Here is a 21209-nt window from a genome sequence, read left to right as displayed (position 1 = left end):
CAAGGGAAGAGAGCAAAAGAAAAAGAAAGGAACTGAGAAGAACCACTAAAACACCCAAAAAAGAAAAAAGTGACAAAATGGCAATAAATACATACTTATCAATAGCTGTTTTAAATGTCAATTGGACTAAAAGCTCCAATCAAATGGCACAGGGTGGCCAACTGGATAAAAAATCAAGATCCATGTATATGCTGCATACAAGAGACACACTTCAGACCTACAGACACTCACAAACTGAAAGTGAAAGAATGGAAAAAGATATTTCTTGCAAATGGCAAAGAAAAGAAAGCAGGGGTAGCAATGCTTATATCAGAGAAAATATACATTAATTCAAAAACTGTAATAAGAGACAAAGACGGGCACTACATAATGATAAAGGGAACAATCCAACAAGAAAATATAACACTTGTAAATATCTATGCACCCAACATAGGAGCACCTAAATATATGAAGCAATTATTAACAGACATAAGAGGAGAAATAGACAGTAACACAATAATAGTAGGGGACTTTAACAGTCCACTTACACCAATGGATAGATCATCCAAACAGAAGATCAATAAGGAAACACTCGCCTTAAACGACACATTAGACCAGATGGACTTAGTAGATATATACAGAACATTCCATCCAAAAACCACTGAATACACATTCTTTTCAAATGCCCGTGGAACCTTCTCCAGGATTGATCACATATTAGGCCACAAAAGAAGGCTCAATAAATTTAAGAAGATTGAAATAATACCATGCATCTTTTCTGACCACAAAGGTATGAAACTGGAAATCAACTACAGAAAGAAAACCATAAAAGCAACAAAAACTGTGGAGATTGAACAAAATGCTACTGAACAATGATTGGGCCAATGAAGAAATCAAAGAAGAAATTTAAAAATTCCTGGAGAAAAAATGAAAATGAAAACATCACATGCCAAAATCTGTGGGATACAGCAAAAGTGGTTCTACGTGGGAAGTTTATAGCAATTCAGGCCTACCTCAACAAAGAGGAAATATCTCAAATAGACAATCTCAAAGTGCACCTAAAGGTACTGAAAAAAGAACAACAACAAAGCCCAAAATGAGCAGAAGGAAGGAGATAATAAAAATCAGAGCAGAAATAAGCGAAATAGAGATTTTAAAAAAAATAGAAAAAATTAATGAAACCAAGAGCTGGTTCTTCGAAAAGATAAACAAAATTGACAAACCCTTAGCTAGACTCACCAAGAAAAAAGAGAGAAGGCTCAAATAAATAAAATCAGAAAGGAAAGAGGAGAAATTACAATGGACACCTCAGAAATACAGAAGATAATAAGAGAATGAAAAGCTATATGCCAACATATTGGATAATCTGGAAGAAATGGATAAATTCTTAGAAGCATACAACCTTCCAAAACTGGACAAAGAAGATGTAGAATATTTGAATAGACCGATCGCCAGTAAGGAGATCAAAACAGCAATCAAAAACCTGCCGAAAGATAAAAGTCCAGGACCAGATGGCTTCCCTGGTGAATTCTACCAAACATTCAAAGAAGAATTAATACCTATCCTTCTCAAATTCTTGCAAAAGATTGAAGAGGAGGGGAGGCCTCCTAACTCCTTCTACGAAGCAAACATTATCCTGATACCAAAACCAGACAAGGACAACACAAAAAAAGAAAATTACAAGCCAATATCACTGATGAACATCGATGCAAAAATCCTCAACAAAATACTAGCAAATCGAATACAACAATACATTACAAAGATCATACATCATGATCAAGATCTATCAACGTGATGCACCACATTAGCAAAATGAAGAATAAAAATCACATGATCATCTCAATAGATGCAGAGAAAGCATTTGAAAAGATACAGCATCTGTTTGTGATAAAAACTCTAAATAAAATGTGTATAGAAGGAAAATCCCTCAACATAATAAAGGCCATATATGACAAACCCACAGCAAATATCATTCTCAATGGAGAAAAACAGAAAGCTATCCCTTTACGAACAGGAACCAGACAAGGATGCCCACTGTCACCACTCTTATTTAACATAGTATTGGAAGACCTACCCAGAGCAATCAGGCAAGAAAAAGAAATAAAAGGGATACACATTGGAAAAGAAGAAGTGATACTGTCACTCTGTGCAGATGACATGATTTTATATCTAGAAAACCCTAGAGAGTCCACTAAAAAACTTTTAGAAATAATACAGGAATACAGTCAAGTTGCGGGATACAAAATCAATGTACAAAAATAGGTTGCGTTTCTATACACTAACAACAAATTAGCACAAAGAGAAATTAGGAATACAATCCCATTTACAACTGCAACAAAAAGAATAAAATACCTAGGAATAAACTTAACCAAAGAGGTGAAAGATCTGTACAGCAAAAACTATAAAACATTGTTGAAAGAAATCAAAGAAGACACAAAGAAATGGAAAGATATTCCGCGCTCTTGGACTGGAAGAATTAACATTGTTAAAATGTCCATACTTCCTAAAGCAATCTATAGATTCAAGGCAATCCCTATCAAAGTTCCAACAACATTTTTCACAGAAATAGAACAAAGAATCCTAAAATTTATATGGAACAACAAAAGACCCGGAATAGCCAAAGGATTCCTGAGAAAAAAGAAGAAAGTTCGAGGTATCACACTCCCTGATTTCAAATTATACTACAAAGCCATAGTAAGCAAAACAGCATGGTACTGCCACAAAAACAGACACACAGATTAATGGAAAAAAATTGAGAGCCCAGAAGTAAACACAAACATTTATGGACAGCTAATATTCGACAAGGGAGCCAAAAGCATACGATGGAGAAAGGAGAGTCTCTTCAATAAATGGTGTTGGGAAAACTGGACAGCCACATGCAAAAGAATGAAAGTAGACCATTCCCTTACAGAATACACAAAAATCAACTCAAAATGGATTAAACACTTGAATGTAAGACACGAAACCATGAGACTTCTAGAAGAAAACATAGGTGGTACGCTCTATGGCATTGGTCTGAGCAGCATATTTTCAAGTCCCATTCTGACTGGGCAAGGGAAACAAAAGGAAAAATTAACAAATGGGACTACATCAAACTAAAAAGCTTCTGCACAGCAAAGGAAACCAGCAACAAAACGAAAAGACAACCTAACAATTGGGAGAAGATATTTGCAAACCATATATCAGATAAGGGGTTAATATCCAAAATATACAAAGAACTCATACAGCTCAACAACAAAAAACCCCCAACAATCCAATTAGAAAAGGGGCAAAAGATCTGAACAGAGATTTCTCCAAAGAAGATATACAGGTGGCCAACAGGCCTATGAAAAGATGCTCAACATCATTAGCTATCAGGGAAATGCAAATCAAAACTACAATGAGGTATCACCTCACTCCGGTCAGAATGGCTATAATTAACAAGACAGGAAACAACAAATGTTGGAGAGGGTGTGGAGAGAAGGGAACCCTTGTTGACTGCTGGTGGCAGTGCAAACTGGTGCAGCCACTATGGAAAGCAGTTTGGAGTATGCTCAGAAAATTAAGGATAGATCTACCATATGACCCAGCTATTCCACTGCTGGGTATTTATCCAAAGAACTTGAAAACACAAAGGCATAAAGATACTTGCACCCCTATGTTCATTGTGGCATTGTACACAATAGCCAAGACGTGGAAGCAACCTAGGTGCCCATCAAGGGGCAAATGGATAAAGAAGATGTGGCATTTATACATGACGGACTGCTACTTAGCCATAAGAAATTATGAAATCTGACCATTTGTGAAAACATGGATGGACATTGAGGGTATTATGCTGAGTAAATAAGTCAGAGGGAGAAAGTCAAATACCACATGATCTCACTCATAAGTAGAAGATAAAAACGACAAAAAAAAATCCCACATAGCATTGGAGATTGGACTGGTGGTTACCATTGGGGAAGGGGGGGAGGGCAAAGGGGGTGATTAGGCTCACATGTGAGGGGAGGCACTATAATTAGTGTTTGTATGGTGAACACGATGTAATGTACACGGAATTCGAAATATGATGTACACCCGGAAAAAAGAAAAATAAAAAAAACTAACTAGAGGGAAATTCAGCAAGCATCATGAAACCCTGATCTATTAGATTGTGTATATATGACCTCATTCTAATGCTTTTGTAGAGGCAAAATTGGCACCACAGAACTTAACCTTTTAGCAATAATAATAAATTACTTAATAGAAATAGAGGCCCTGGAATCAGTCAGGCATGATCAACAAATATGCACTCAGTGATAACCATGTACAGACCAAGGTCTGAGATCCTTGAGATATATTGAACATATTGTTATCAACAAAGATCCCTCCCTACAGAGTGCTTACATTCTACCAAGAAAAGGCAAAAGCAAAGAAACACAATAAAATTAATAAATAAGGTAGCAATATAACACATTAGAAGTTGATAAACACTATATTGGAAAACCAGCTTTCACTGGCTTTGCTGAGAGGACTGGGGCAGTGTATTCTGAATAGAATCTGGAGCATGTAGGGCTGTCTAGTCCTCATTGAGAAGCTGTATTTGAGCAGTCTTAAAGGAGGAAAGGGGATGAATGGAGGAGACATCTGGGGAGGAGAACTGTAGGTAGAGGGCACAGCTGGGAGAAAGGTCCAATGGCAGGAAGTACCCTGCCAGGAGCCCATAGTAGAGGGATCAGGGTGAAAAGGGAAGCAAGGGGAAGAAATCAGAATCAGAGAAGGACCTGGTGTTTATATCCTTAAGTTCTGAGGGTTCATTGTTAAGGTTTTGTCTTTAACTTTAGGTTGAATGAGAGGTCATTGCAGTGGTATTACCATCTTGGGTGCTAAAAGGATCAGTTCAGCTGCTGCACTGAGAATGGAAATGGGAGGTGCCAGAGTACAGCCAAGATTACTGTTAGGAAATTAATGCAGTAATCCAAGAGAAGATGATGGAAGTTCCCCCTGGGGTTGTAGAACTGGAGTGGTTAGGGCTGGCTGAACTCTGGACGCATTCTGAGGGCAGAGTCAATGCGGTTTGCTAATGGACTGGATGTGGGCTGGTGACATCAAGAGAGGAACCAACCAGATCTTTGACCTGAGCAACTGAATAAATAGAATTACTTTCCACTGAGATGGAGAAGTCTGTATGTGTGTGTGCTTGTGTGCATGTGTGTGTTTTGGTTAGGGGAAAGTTATGGTTAAGTTTCGGTTTATTGAGTTTAAAATGTGTATTTTGATGTCAAGTGGACAGTTGAATATAGAAGTGTGGGACTCAGGGGAAAGATAAGGAAGAAAGTAAAGGGGCAGTCAGAGAATAGGTGTGGATTTAGAAGATTTTGCTGTCAATGAACTAAAAGTCCAGATAGAACAGTAGAAACTTTTTAGGAATTGAAAAGGGAAAAAGAAGGATCATAATAGGAGGTGCATAAAACTTTGTGAATCTTGGGATTCAAAGGATGAAGAAATACTTAAGCAACAGACATAAGTCATGATAAAATGCACATGAGATGACTGAATTCAAAGGAGACAGAGGAGAACAGGATGCTAGTTTTCTATGTAGACAGGAGTCATTCCTGAGACTCCCTGTTCGCCTCTTGAGGAGGATAAAAGGTCTGAGCCTGTGTGGTGGTCTTCTTTCACCCACTAGTCTTCCTTGTCCTGGTAAAAGTGTGGAGCCCCCAGGGGATGCATGATCTCGTACCAGTGACTCAGTCCCTCCTGATCCCCATGGGGAAGGGGCTCTGCTGCTCTGAGTGTATGTCCTCTGTCATGACTCCTGTCGCAGAGTGCTGGCCTTGCAGTGACACAAACACTTAGGTGTTACACTGAGTTTCCAGCCCCCACTTAGCCTCTGATGATGGGGCGTCGTGAGCTGGGATCCACAGCATGAACATCTTCCCTACTCAGATCATGCATGGAAGAGGCCTAGGGCATGAATGTTCTGTAAAATATCAAAAAGAGGGTTGGGAGGATATGTTACCATTTCTTCTGTTGGTAAATGAGAGATGGAAAGAGGAATTGTTTGCCTACGATCAAGGATAAATGTATCAAACGTGAATATATAGAAATCTTTCTTTAATATAAGAACTCATCAATAAGGTCTGTAGATCCATCTGGAAATGAAGTTTGAAATGGTTCCATTTCTAAAATTATTATAATCCATAATGCTCCTCCAAATGCAAAAAGTCTAGAGAGAAAAATGTTTAAAAACCTAGAAAGAAACCTACGTCAATAATATTATTGAAAAGTGAGTGAAAGATTTCAGTCAAAGAAATCCCCCTAGAAGAGCAAAACACATTAAAATTCAAGGTAGAGATAAAGAAGGAGATTAAAGACCTGGCAGTTGATTAGCAGGATAATGTTAACTAAATTTGTAATTGATTAATAATTGTTTAGCATTTAAGTGTTTTAGCATTTGATTACCAATTTTTTATCAGACACAGATACAGATTAAGCTGAAAGAAAAGTTAACCTTCAATGACAAGAATTTTGTTGGGAAGGTACAGAATACTCTTTAAAAACAAGGCAGATATGACTGTTGTTTCGTCATCATCTTCTACCATCTTTACATTGTATTTAAGTAGCAAAGTTGAATTTAAACCAATAATACCAATCATGACCTTAAATATTTACCATAACGTTGTAGGTCAATATCATTATTCTGTAGATAGGAATCATATTAAGAAGCTAAGACTGGGGCTGGCCCCGTGGCCGAGTGGTTAAGTTCACGCCCGCCGCTGCAGGCGGCCCAGTGTTTCGTTAGTTCGAATCCTGGGCACGGACATGGCACTGCTCATCAAACCACGCTGAGGCAGCGTCCCACATGCCACAACTACAAGGACCCACAATGAAGAATACACAACTATGTACCGGGGGACTTTGGGGAGAAAAAGGAAAAAATAAAATCTTTAAAGAAGCTGAGACTGACACAGAGAGAGGTTATTTGTTTAAAGGTTTGCAACAAGTATATGGCTAGGTCAAAGAACAAGTTGAATCAGAATTCTGAGAAATTTCTACTCTAACAAAAATGTATCAGAAGTAAAGGAAAATGTTGCAATCCCAGAAGGGTATTGTGTGGGAATCAGCGATAGGAAATTGAGAGGAATGAATTTCATAATCCTCCAAAATCAGTCCCAGAATAAAGAAGATTTAAAAAGTAGTTGAATATAGTTTTTAGGAATCATTAATACATAAAGGAATGGTTCTGAATATATTAACTTAGAAGTTAATGGAAGGCTAATGACTAGTGTAAATCAAAAAAGAAAGGAAAGATCAGAAAAGAGAGAAAAGGAAAGGTAGAAAGAGAAAGACTCAGAAGTGGAGAGACAGAAAGAGAACAAGAGAAGACAAGGAAAATAAGAAGGAAGAGAAACAGAATTATGGATATGATGCTGCAACCATATTGGCCAATTCTGAACCAATTTAAGAATTGTCATTTTAAGTACCTAATATATGGAAATCGTGGGATGAAAAAATATTAAAAGAAATAATTATAAATGTATAAAAATCTTTGTTTAATACAAGCCGCATCCATTTGAAGAAAGACTCTTCAAGAAATTGTGTGGGGACACCTGGAAGAAGAGTGAGGAGATTGCTCAATTTCTAAAATTATTAGGCTCCAAAATCCTCCTCCAAATGTGAATATTTCATATTTTCTGCTTTGTCCCTATGGGAAAGTTTCCATAGCAATAAAGATTAAACTTCTAATTTGTTGAGGCTTAGTGTATTTGTATCCTCTACTCCACTCCAGGAAACTTCACTAGACTTAAAATTCTCAGGAAGAGAATTTTAGGAATGATAATTCCTAACATTAGAGGTAGGGTCAAGAGGACCCATGGATGTTCAATTTCTTGACTCCACTTCTGTCACAGCTGGAAAGACAAGAAGAATCACGTCACAGATGACGAAATAAGGTTGGAGAAGACCAGAAGACTGTTGGTTGGATGTGTAGATTTGTTTTTCATGTTATAGAAGATTTCATCTGTTTCATAGACCAGGAAAATCCCAAGACAGCAAGGCCATCCAAGATGGAAGAGAGCTGCTGATGGGCAGGCAGGGCCATGTACTCATTTCATTTCCATAGCCAGATGGCCCATATCCCATTTTTTGGAGACAGAATGATTTCTCCCTTTCTTGGTTTAGATCTTAATAGAGACCTAAACCCTACTGAGCTCTTTCTCCCACCATGACTTCTCAAGAATGCCTCTCTGATAAGAAGGTCTACAACCCCAGGATATAGGCCCATGTGTCCAATCACTTGGGGTTGTTGGAGACATTCCTTCACAGTTCTCCATCCTGCACATTGTGCAGTTCAGCAAAAAGAGGAGGCTCTAATGCTCTGTGGAAGAGACCAGTTTTACGTAAACTGTGGAGAGAATTTTGTGGGACACTTGAAAGGACAGAAAAGACTGGTAAAATCTTAGGGAGCCACAATATCAAGGAGAATAGTTAGGCCATTCCACATTTTTCTCTAATGATTCCTGGAGAAAACAAAATAAGCATTTCACCTTAAAAATCATGGAGTATATTCTTCATTATTTGGGGATGTATTTCACCACTATGTCTGCATAATTCAGGACTCATTATCACCCCAATAAAAACATAACCATTGATGTTATGACAAACCAAGTACGTAACCATTTAGATTCCTTTCATCTACATTCAGAGCACTTGAGTGCCCATAGGAAGAACTTCTCATTAAAATAAGATTTACAACTCCCTTGGGATGTAATGGTCCTTCTCAAAGATCTATAGGAAAATTTCATTAATATGAAATTTACCACTTTTAAAGCTATGTTACTGTGGTAGACAGAATTCTAAGATGGACTCCATGACTTCAGACTCGAGTTACTCTCATGATTATGTTATATTTTATGACAAGAAGGAGATTGTCTGGCTGGTTCTAATATAATCATGTGAGTCCTTTGGAATCAGAAAGTTTTTTTCTGGCTATTGGGCTGGTGGCAGAAGGGAAAGTCAAAGAGATTAGGATTTGATTTGTCATTGCTGGCTTTGACGGTGAAGTGGGTCACGTGAGAAGAAAGACAAGTGACCTCTAATGGATGGCCAGCAAGGAAATGGGATTTCAGTCCTACAACCACAAGGAAGCGAATCACTCCCACAAGCTGAATGAGCTTGGAATTGGATTCCTCCTCAGACCCTTCAGAGGAGCCCAGCCTGGCCAACACCTTGATTTTGATCGTGTAAAACCACAAGCAGAGAAGCCAGCCGATCTCATCGAGACATATGATCTGCAGAACTGTGAGTTAATAAATACATGTGGTTTTAAGTAGCTAAACCTGTAGTAAATCATTACATAGCAATAGAAACCTAATACTGATTGTGTGAGTCCTAGGGAGATTGATGTGAAATTTTACTTGTACACATAATTAATAAATGTCTACATGTGAAATCTCCTCAGTGAAGAAGGGAGGTTGTAAAATATTCAGTGTCTTCTCTTTATACATATTTTAAAATAGTAAATTTCATTAACATAGTTTTATTTTTAATACCATAATAACATACTACTACTACAATTGTTATTCTTATTTGTGCCTAAAGCACTTCTAGTGATCTTTTATTGGTACTAAAACCTGACTGAGTCACATAAGTATTACATCATTTGTGCCAAGCTGTGTAGCCACAGTCAAGGTGGTCATTATCACCCCCACGTTACAGGTGAGTAGAGTCAGAGTCAAGGAGTTTATGTGATTTCCCAAAACCCCAGAAATTTTAAATAGCAGGGATTGCAAGGTGGGTCTCCATGGAATTGTCAGGGCTATTTAACATATATTATGTCTTTACACATCATTCTTCCTCCACCACACGTCTCTGTTTCATTTATAAGAATTCTGTGGAGTGGTTTTCAATAGGGTCTATCTCCAGTTCCTCTCCTTACCCCTTCTCTCTTAAACTCAATTGGTCACTAGGATAGAGCAATACCCTAACCAAACTGCTCGTGTCCATATTCCCAGTGACCTCCACACTGAAGAACAGTCATTAGAGTTCACATTAAAAGGTTTTTCTGTAGCATTCGATGCCACTGAGAACCTCCCTTCTCTTTCCAGAAGAAACCAGTCATCATGTTTTCCCTCCCTCTCCACTTGCCACCCCTGCTTGTATTCTTTTGTTGTTTTCTCCTCTCCTCCACCACTATCATGGGACAAATCAATGGTCTCAGGACTGGGACCTATTCCCTCTTTCTCAGCTCACTCGCAATGCGTTCTTGGGCTGGGTGGCTCATTACTTTAATTAAATTACATTCATGAGCTTACTGATTCCAAATGCATATCTCTAGCCTAGACTTTTCTCCTGAAACTCCATATTTGCAAACTAATCTGTCAAACAACATTTGGATATTTAACATTGATCACAACACTGATTTGTCCAAAACCCAAGTCCTTACATTCTGCCCCAACTCCAGCTTTATTGCTCAATGAAAACAGCAATTTCATTTTGCCAATTCTGGAGATTTAAATCTTGGAGTCATTCATGACTTTTCTCTTTCTCTGACACCTGATATCTACTCCAACAGCAAATCTTGCCAGGACTACTGTGAAAACATACTAAGGATCTGTCCGTTTCTCAGCACCTTTGGTATGATCGTAATCATCTCTGATTGAATTACTGGAAAGTCTCCTGTCTGCTCCCTACTTCAAGGCTTGCCCATCTGTAGCTTGTTCTCAATAAAGCATACAGAGTGATCTCCACAAAACATTAATCCAGTCATGTTATTCCTCCATTTACAGCTTTTCTTGATTTCCTGTTTCACTCAGAAGTAACCACTCCTGCTCACAGTGGCATGCTTGTAGGGTCCTGCACTATTGACTCTCTCCTCAGTCACTCTTCTGCAGCTGCACAGTCCTCCTCATAGCTCCTGGAACACATCCTCCATCCTTTCATCTCAGGCCTTGGCATTCATCATTTCTGTTGCCTGGAATGCCCTCCTCCAGATCAGATATTTGCTGAGTCATCCTCTGCTGAGTGAGATATTCCATGATCATCAATTCAAAATTAGATGACCTACCCTTGGAATTTCTGGTCACCCTTACCGTTCTTCTTCTTCTTCTTTTTTTTTTTTTTTGAGTATTCTGTATCTACTAATATTCTTTGTATTTTGTATAATTTAAGTAAAGATGTGCAATGTGAAGCTATAGATTTGTAGGAATTTGTTCTTGTTGTTCAGTGATATATTCTAATGCTTAGAAAAGTGACTGGCATAGAAGAGAACATATTTGTTGAATTGATTAACTAGTTATTTAATTCAGCAAAAAGAAATGGAAATATGAAGACTGATTCTGAGAGTGTAATGACTTGCAACAATTCACACAGCTGGTATACTTTCTTTGCCCATCAGAATATGGATCAAATCATTGAAAAGGACAGCTAATATGGATTTTCTCTATTGGAGAAAGCCGTTTCCCTGTAAGTAGTGAAACCAGTATTTACCCACATTCTGTTTTCACTTCCTGGTATAAAGTGAATTAAAACAGAAATTTAAAAAAATAATGAGAATATAGTGTTTTAAAGTACAATAAAATCAGACTGAACAAACTAACTTATGGCACTATGGTAATTCATATTTAAAAGAAATTGATTGAAGGTTTTTGGCTTTATTGATTCTCTAAACAATTCATCAAATTGACATATAAGGAAATAAACCAAACTGTCATAATTTGATACTCTATATTTCTTTATATAAACGATTTTGTTCTGTTTTCAAAAATACTTCACTTAGTCCTCCAAACAATACTTTTATTAGCATTTTATAAAAAAGGACATGGAGATTTAATGGAACTGATGTTACTCATATCACAGCTAAGAAGAGATGGACTGCACTTTCAAGCCCACTGCTCTAACCAAATGTAACTTATATGGGTGTCGGTGACTCTGATATTCTATAAGACTGTCCACAAGTATCCCAATCCTAAATACCTGCCAAGTGTTCTTCTAGGAGTTTTATGGTTTCAGGTCTTACATTCAAGCCTTTAATGCATTTAGAGTTAGTTTTTGTGCATATTATAAGATAATGATCTACTTTCATTCTTTTGCACATGGCTGTCCAGTTTCCCCAACACCATTTATTGAAGAGATTTTCCTTTCTCCATTGCATATTCTTGGCTCTTTGGTCAAAGATGTGATGTCCATAGACATATGTGTATGTTTTTTTCTGGACTCTCAGTTCTCTTCCATTGATCTGTGTGTCTGTTTTTCTGCCAGTACATGCTGTTTTGAGTACTATAGCTTTGGAGTATATTTTGAATTCAAGGAGTGTGATACCTCCACCTTTGCTTTTTCTCTAAGGATTGCTTTGGCTATTCAAGGTCTTTTGTTTTTTCATATAAATTTTAGGATTTTTTTGTTCTATTCCTTTGAAGAATGTCATTGGTATTCTGATTGTGATTGCATTGAAACTGCAGATTGATTTAGGCAATAAGGACATTTTAAGGGTGTTTACTCTTCCAATCCATGAGCATGGAGTATCTTTCCATTTATGTATGTCTTCTTTCATTTCTTACAGTTTTCAGAGTGAGTATAGGTCTTTCACAACCTTGGTGAAATTTATTCCTAGGCATTTTATTCTTTTTGGGGGGATTGCATTCCTTATTTCTCTTTCTGCTAGTTTGTTATTAGTATATAGAAATGCAACTGGTTTTGTATGTTGATTTTGTACCCTGCAACTATGCCATATTGATTGACTATTTCTAATAGTTTTTCCATGGATTCTTTAGGGTTTTCCATATATACAATTATGTCATCAGCAAATGACAGTGGTTTCTTAATTTCCAAATTGGATCCCTTTTATTTCTTTTTATTGCCTAATTGCTCTGGCTAAAACTTCCAGTACTATGTTGAATAAGATTGATGAGAGTCGGCACCCTTGTCTTATTCCTGTTCTCAGAGGAATAGCTGTCAGTTTTTGACCATTGAATATTATATTGGCAGTGGATTTGTCATATATTGTCTTTACTATGTTGAAGTACTTTTTTCTATACCGATTTTATTGAGAATTTTAATCATAAATTTATGTTTTTTCTTGTCAAGTGCTTTCTCTGCCTCTACTGAGACTAAAAACCATACAACTTCTGAAGAAAACATAGGAAGTAGGCTCTTTGACATCAGTTTTAGTATTATCTTTTTAAATACTGTGTCTACTCAGGCAAGGGAAATAAAAAAATAAAAAATAAATGGGATTCCGTCAGACTAAAAAGCTTCTGTATGTCAAAAGAAACCATGAATGAAAAGAAAAGAAAACCCTCCAACTGAGAGAAAACATTTGGAAATAATACACCCAACAAGAGGCTAATTTCCAAACTATATAAATAACTCATACAAGTCAATGAGAAAGAAATGAACAGCCCAATCAATAAATGGGCAGAGGATTGCATCAGATATTTTTTACAAAGGAGATATATACACGGCAAAAAGGTACATAAAAAGATGTTTAACATCACTGACTATTAGGGATATGAAAATCAAAACTACCATGAGATATCACCTCACACTTGTCACAATGGATATAATTAAGACAAGAAATAACAAATGTTTGAGACGATGTGGAGAAAAGTGAACCATCATATGCTGCTGATAGGAATACAAAATGGAGCATCCACTATGGAAAACAGTGTGGAGATTTCTCAAAAAGTTAAAAATAGAAATGCCATATGATCCATCTATTCCACTACTGAGTATGTATCCAAAGAACATTAAATCAACAATTCAAAAAGACTTATGCACCCTTATGTTTGTTGCAGCGTTATTCACAATAGCCAAGACATGGAAGCAGCCCAAATGTCCATCAACAGATGAATGAATAAAGGTGGTATATACATATACAATAGAATCCTACTCAGCCATTAAAAAGATATAATTGTGCCATTTGTGACAACATGGATGTACCTTGAAGGTCTTATATTAAGCAAAATGTCAGACAAAGTAAAATACTGTATGATTTCACTCATATGTGGATGATAAAGAGATGCATAGATAAGGAGAATAGATCAGTGGTTATCAGAGGAGAAGGGGGTGGGGGAGGGCAAAAGTGGTAAAGGGGCGCATATGTATGGTGATGTATAAAAACTAAACTATTGGTGGTGAACATGATGTAGTTAATACAGAAACTAAAATATAAGAATGTACACATGAAATTTACACATTGTTACAAGCCAATACGACTTTGATAAAATAATTTTTAAAAAGGAAAATAAAAACAATCTTCTAAATTTATTTGAAAAATAGTGAAAGGTATAGACATAAGATGCTACTCTAAATGTTTCTGTAAGAAAACCCCAAATTCTTCATTCTTTGAGTGAATAGGCCATAGCAATGGACACGTATATGAGTAGATTACCTAAGTGGATAAAAGTGGAAGGCATTAACATCTGGCAACATTTTATCTTAGAGTAGATTATTGAATAAATCACCTGTATTACATTTCCCCTCTCATTCTGAAAATAGCCACTTGTATTATTTTTTAAAAAGCAGGTAAATTATTAGTTTAATTTTTTATGGAAATGGCAGGGCTTGTTGTTGGTCACTGAGTAAAATGCATCTTTTTGGTACTGGGGAAAAACGGAAAAGGTGGGTATAAAAATTAAAATAAATTATTTGAGAATATATTCTTCCTAAGATTAGTATTGTAGATAATTTTAACGTTGAATGTGTGCCTATAGATGCTCATTTTATTTTATTTTTATTGTTATTTTTAGTGGGGAAGATTGGCTCTGAGCTAACATGTGTGCCAATCTTCCTCTATTTTTTCTATGTGGGTCACCACCACATCATGGCTTGATGAGTGGTGTAGGTCCACACTGGGGATCTGAACCTGCCAATCCCAGGCCACCAAAGTGGAGTGCATGAATTAACCACTATGCCACTGGGCCAGCCCCTAAATGGTCATTTTAAATATGTTTTGAGATATAGTAAGATAAGATGATGATAGTTATTATTGAAAGGGCAAAGGTTCTGTGTATTTACTATGTGAAATTTAGAAAATTAATTTCTTTCTGACCCTTAGTTTGTTCACAAGGAAATGAGTATCATCATCATCATCATCATCCCTTTTACTTTTATATAGATATATTAAAGACAAAAATGGGACAAATTAAATACAAATGCTTTGTAAATTCCTTCACTTAGTGACACCCACTGTGTCCAGTGCTGTTTAGTCACTGTACTTGTACGAGGATATGAGTGATTTAGTTCAGAAACCCTTGAATAATCCATTAGGAAGGAGGTAGATTGAAATGTGCCAAGAAAATTTCTGTTGCAGTGGATTCTGTCATGATAACATAAATCTGTCAATAATGAATTTCCCAATTTACTTGGGATTTACTGTCTTCATGAAGGATTAAAAACAAATCTTTTCCTTTCCCTATTATTTGCCTACTCTATAATCTCAAATAGATTGTTAGCATGCTGCATGGGGCCCTCATAATTCCTTCCCAGTGTGCCTGGAATAGGCATGTGATATAGGGGAAAAACTTAGCATTTGCCTTAAAATTTAACAGGCAAATTCTAAGCTGACCAACTTAAAACATTATTTATATGCTTGGTTATTGACTGAAATGAGCTACCAATTATTTTTTTGATTGGCCATCACTGAATACACCAGTCTAGTCATTTACAGATAGACTGTGAGGTTTTAAGAAGTATTTTTCAGCCAACATAGTGTACGCTGTTCTTTCTCTGTTTAATCTCATGTAAACCATCAAATAAATTTTAATTTTTAAAAAGTATTTAAGTTTTTGTCTTTAATGTGAGCTATTTTATATGATTCTCTGGTGTCATTTCTGATTCTGATGCTAGGATTTAGAATTAAGAGGCATCTCACATAAATTCTAGGACACCCTTCTTCATAAGGAGAATAAATGCTTAAGTAGTTTTTCTCCAAAAGCCACTGTCTGTCCCCTTGGTTTCATATTGACCACTCCGTTCCCCACCAGGCACCCAGCCTCTCCTCCAGAAGACCCAGGGCTAGGCATTGGCACCTCCCCTTCAGCCCCTCAGCCAGCTCCTTCAGGGCCCTGCTCTGCTGGAATACGCTCATCTCTAGCCGTCTCTGCCTGGTGGCTCACTCCTTCTCCTCCAGCCACCTCAGCTGCAGTCGTGCCTCTTGGGCCAGGAAGCCATGATACTTCTCCAATCCAACCTAAAATGCTGCTCTGCATTTCACTTTCTCCTTGAATGACACAGTAAATCAAATAATCGATGATGGGGGCACAGTGTCTGGCTTCTTTCTTCGTGTATAGGACAGTGAAGATGGAGAAGGCAATGTCCTGAGTGATCTCCACTCCATAACTCTGTGAACAGATTGGGTACAATTTAACAACATGCAGAAATAAGAGGCTACTCATATGAGAAGAGGCCTGGTAGAATTTTCAAACTCAGAGTTGGAGAAAGACTGTTGGATTTGGTTTCCCATTTTTCCATGGACTTATAGGCATGGCATGTCAACTTAAAAATCAAATTCACTTCTTATTTTACCCTCAAAATGAGTTTCCTCAGGAATAGCTGAAAGAATTGCAATTCAGGATGTGCATGCTATGGAGAGCAACAGGCAAATCCGGAAAAAGGAGGGGAGCTTACTTTTATAGAGACAAACGGGGAGCAGGGAGGGGCTGTTCTAAACAAAAGTCCATTGGGGGAAAGTAACAGTTCAGGACAGGAACAGCTTCTCATTGACCGAGCTACAGCATTTCTCATTGGCTGGGCTGTTGCCTGATGGGGAGAGAAATCTTCCTTCGGGAATAATGTGGTTTTACTACGTGTAGAAGATGCAAGCTAGTAACTCTTCTGTTTAGTGTAATTGACAATGTATGATAGGACATGAGAGCTCCCCCTGCAGGCCTTCCCCACTCCAATTTAGTTAAGGTTTCTTTTATTAATTGCCATGTTTTCCTCTTTTGATCAAGATCTTTCCCCAAAAGAATTGCTGATCAACAGTCACGTTCTCTGCAGGTAGTGATCTTGGCCCTCAGTGCCAGGAAGGGTCTTTCCTGGTTGTTGTGTCCCCCACTTGAGGGGAATTTCATAGTATTCAAAAATATTTAGTTTATGTCTGAGGAACAAGAAAGAGGGAGAACTCTCTGGCGTTTCCCATCTAAGTCTATATTTATTAAAGGTGGTAGGCATTGGTGATCATTTCCAAGTGCTGAACCAGCATCACCTTATTGGGCTAATCATTTTTGCAGAGGTTCAACAGATAGTAGGTACAGAACTTTACATAAGTATATATAGTAAGATTAAGAGCAATACTATAAACCCAATTTGTGGGATAGTTCTGAACCAGGGGCCCAGACTTGAGTGTAACCAGCTGAATGAATCCAAAGACTGGGTTTCATGGTGAAACTTGTTGTAGCATATGTTCTTGCTCTCTAATATTATGTAATTGTGTTTCTGCTTCCCTGGAGGTTTTTATCCATGTGCAGTGGAGGTGTTTGCTGCCACAGAGATGACTCCTTACTCAACAAGTAGGTAATCAAGGGCTATATGATTATCTAAAACTACCTTGCCCAATGAGTTAAGTGACCATTGCTGAGATAAAATGGCTTTGGCTGTGGAGTCACTTAATAACATCAAGTTAATATTAACTTATGGAAAACTGACATCTTCCTGACTTTTAATTATCCTTCCTGAGAATAAAATACATTATATTAACCTGCTATGGATTCCATAACCAAGTACCACTAACTGGGTGACTTAGAACAACAGAAATTTCCTGTGCCACAATTCTGGAAGCTGCAAGTCTGAGATCAAGGTGTCAATAGGACCATGCTCCCTGTGAAGGAGTGAGACAAAGTTCCATCCCAGGCCTCTCTCCTACTTGTGGTAGTTCCTTGGCTTATGGAGCAACACTCCAATCTTCACATGGTGTTCTCCCTGTGTGTGTCTGTGTCCAAATGTCCACTCTTTATAGGGACACCAGCCATACTGGTTTAGAAGCCCAGCCTACTCCAGTGTGACCTCATCTTACCTAATTACATCTGCAACAAACCTATTTGCAAATAAGATCACTTCTGAGGGACTTAGGGATAGGATTTCAACATAAGAATTGGGAGGGATGTAATTTGGCCCATAACATTTTGCCTTCTGGCCCCCAAATTCATGCCCTTCTAACATGCAAAATATGTTAATCTCCTCCCAATATCCCTAAAAATCTTAATCCATTCTAGGATCAACTCTAAGTTCAAAGTCTCATCCAACTATCCACATCAGATCTGAGAGTCTCCAGGTATAGTTCATCCTGGGGCAAAATTCCTCTCCTTCTATGAACCTGTGAAAGCAGACAACATGCTATCCTGTTCCAGAGTGTAATAATGGCGCAGATGTAGGATAGGCAGTCCTGTTCTAAATGCAAGAAATCAGAAATTAAATTAAATAGGAGTCATGAGACCAAAGTAAGTGAGAAACTTAGCCATGAAAATCCCATTAGGTTTTGAGACAAGAATAATCTTCTTTGACTCAATTATTTGTCCGCAGGGGTGATGGCTCCACTCCTGAGCCCTGGGTAGGTAATGTTCCATTTCTTCATATCTGTGCTTGTATCTTTCATAATTATTTTCAAATTTTCCTTATGTAAGGCTTACACATATCTTATTGTTTTGTTCCTAAATGTTTTATCATTTCTGTTGCTTTTATAAATGAGCTTTTCTCTCCATTATATATTCTACTGCGCTTCTTCTATATGTGAAGATAGTGATTTTATTATCTTCATTTTTTATCCTGCTACCTTATTATATTTTTTGTTGTTATTCATTTCTTTTTTTTTTAGGAAGATTAGCCCTGAGCTAACATTTGCTGCCAATCCTCCTCGTTTTGCTGAGGAAGACTGGCCCTGAGCTAACATCCATGCCCGTCTTCCTCCACTTTATATGTGGGATGCCTACCACAGCATGGCTTGCCAAGCAGTGCCATGTCCACACCTGGGATCTGAACCGGTGAACCCCGGGCCACCGAAGCAGAACGTGCTCACTTAACCGCTGTGCTACCAGGCCAGCCCCTGTTGTTACTCATTTTTAAAGGTAAAACATGGGAAATCAATACTCAGTACCTTTCTAGAAACTGAAAGATAAGATGATTAAAAACATTAAAAATTGGAACAACAGAAGATTCTTCTTTATAGTCAAAGTTAAATGATAAAGGTTTTACAGTATAATGCCTTGCATTGATACATGAAACTGAACTACAGTATCTAACGAAAGTATTCAAATGAAATATTGAAATCAGTAGCAGATTTTAGAAATGTGGAACAAGGCAGTTACATGAAGATCAACAGCTATTCTGTCATTATTAACGCATATTAAGTATTTACAAATGTGAACATATTCTTTTCAAAATGCTAATAAAACAAGCATCTTAAAATAATCTCAACAATTACAATGGAAGAATTTTAGGAAGAAAATTTAAAAGTCAGGCTTGGCTTCTAACCATTTGAAAAACCCATGAAGCCTACCATATTTCTAGGTGAAAATCCTCAACATTTTAACAATATTAATCCTTCCTAAATATTTTAATTACATTTTAATCAAAATTCTATTAGATCTTCTGAACCTGACCAAAAGATTTAAAAGATTAAAGGAGAAACAGGGAAGAAATTGCCCCTTTTGAATGTGAATATAGTGATAACAAGGAAAATTGTTCACTAGGTGTTAAAAATTCTCATGAACAACATCAATAAAACAAGATATTTTAAAGGAATTTGGTGTCACGTCATTGGAAAAGAAGAGGTGAGATGGAATTTAATCTCATCTCCTCTGGCTTCTGGTGTAAGACATCTACTCTCCCTTCTCATGCAATCCCATTGCTTCCTCCATACATTTCTCATTCCCTAAACCATGACTTTAGGTCTGCCCTCATCTTTGAGCTCCTGACTCAGGCATCCAGCAGACTTGCTTCATCTTCATACACATGTCTACTGGGAAATTTGAGTCTCAAACTCAGCTCTGTTTCCTCTCCAATCTGCCCAGCCCCAGTGTCCTGAGGGTATCCATCGTGCTTCAACCTGACAGCCTCCATCATCACCCCCTCCCTCAGCCACCACACTTCTCACCAGGACTCACTCAAACCACTCCCTGCCTTCCTGCTCCCTGGATTTGTCCCCATCAAGCTTCCAGTAGTGCTTGTACACCTAAGTCCCACAAGTAAAATGGAGGCTCCAGACCCCAGGTGTGGGTCTTACAAACAGAAGTCACAATCTGGACAAAGGATGTCATGAACAAAAAGTTGGAAAGGGAAAATGATCAACATAGCTCCAGAACACACATACAGAAAAGGCTCAGAAGAATTTGGCTGCAAGTTCCATGATGGTGGGTTTGCTTCTATCTTGTTCCCTGGTTTATCTCAACTGCGTCGTTCATGATATCCACTCCATACATATCTTTAGTTTGAAGGCAAGATATAACATTGGCTTATTGTCAAGATATGTCTGGATGATTGCATTATGGTTGATTTAATCTGTGTGTGTTTATATTTTTATGTAATTAGCATTCAACATTTAAATTAAAAACAAGTGCCCTAAAATGCTATGCAATGTTAACACAACATAGGTTACAACTGAGTGACAGAAGAAAGAGGACAAGTGACCTTAATGAAGAGTGATTCAGACAAAGATGTAAAGTAGACCACCTCAATTTTAGTCTCAGCCACAGTTCTGATTAGTGGTGCTGTCTTTGACACATCAATTAGACTGTGAGTTTCAGGGTCTGTATCTGTGGAAGATGAGAAGAACAATACCTCACAAAATAATTTTGAAGATTAAATGAAGATATATACAGACATACAAGAAAACTATGTTGTAAAGTGAAAAAGGCTAAGGCTATATATAAAATAAGATATATTTCATAGATAAGATTTTATTGCTGATGGTGAGATTTGAGATACAGTTAATATTTCTAGTGTACAAAAAAAGGAGAGAAAAAAGACATGAGAAGAAAACCAGAAAAGTGCAACAGAGATGTCTATCAGGTTTTATAGCTCTCTTAATAGCACTGTTCTTCAAAGTCCCATATGGGATTTATCAACAGAAAACCTTCATCCTCTCCCTTAATGGACATAATAAAACCAGAGATGGCGTCACTCAACTATTTCTCTTTATAGAGTTAACAACACCCACACTCCAACAGCTCGTCTGGATGAAGATTGCTCTGTCATCTGATGCTGGGTTCCATCACATAGGAAGACAGAACTACAGGAGCAAAAGGGTAACTACTGTTCTTGACCTCTTCTACTTCTGA

The sequence above is a fragment of the Equus caballus genome, unplaced genomic scaffold (genome assembly GCF_041296265.1).
Source record: "Equus caballus isolate H_3958 breed thoroughbred unplaced genomic scaffold, TB-T2T haplotype1-0000016, whole genome shotgun sequence".
NCBI lineage: Eukaryota > Metazoa > Chordata > Mammalia > Perissodactyla > Equidae > Equus > Equus caballus.
The sequence above is the reverse complement of the archived record's forward strand: the minus strand, read 5'-3'. Positions refer to the sequence as shown.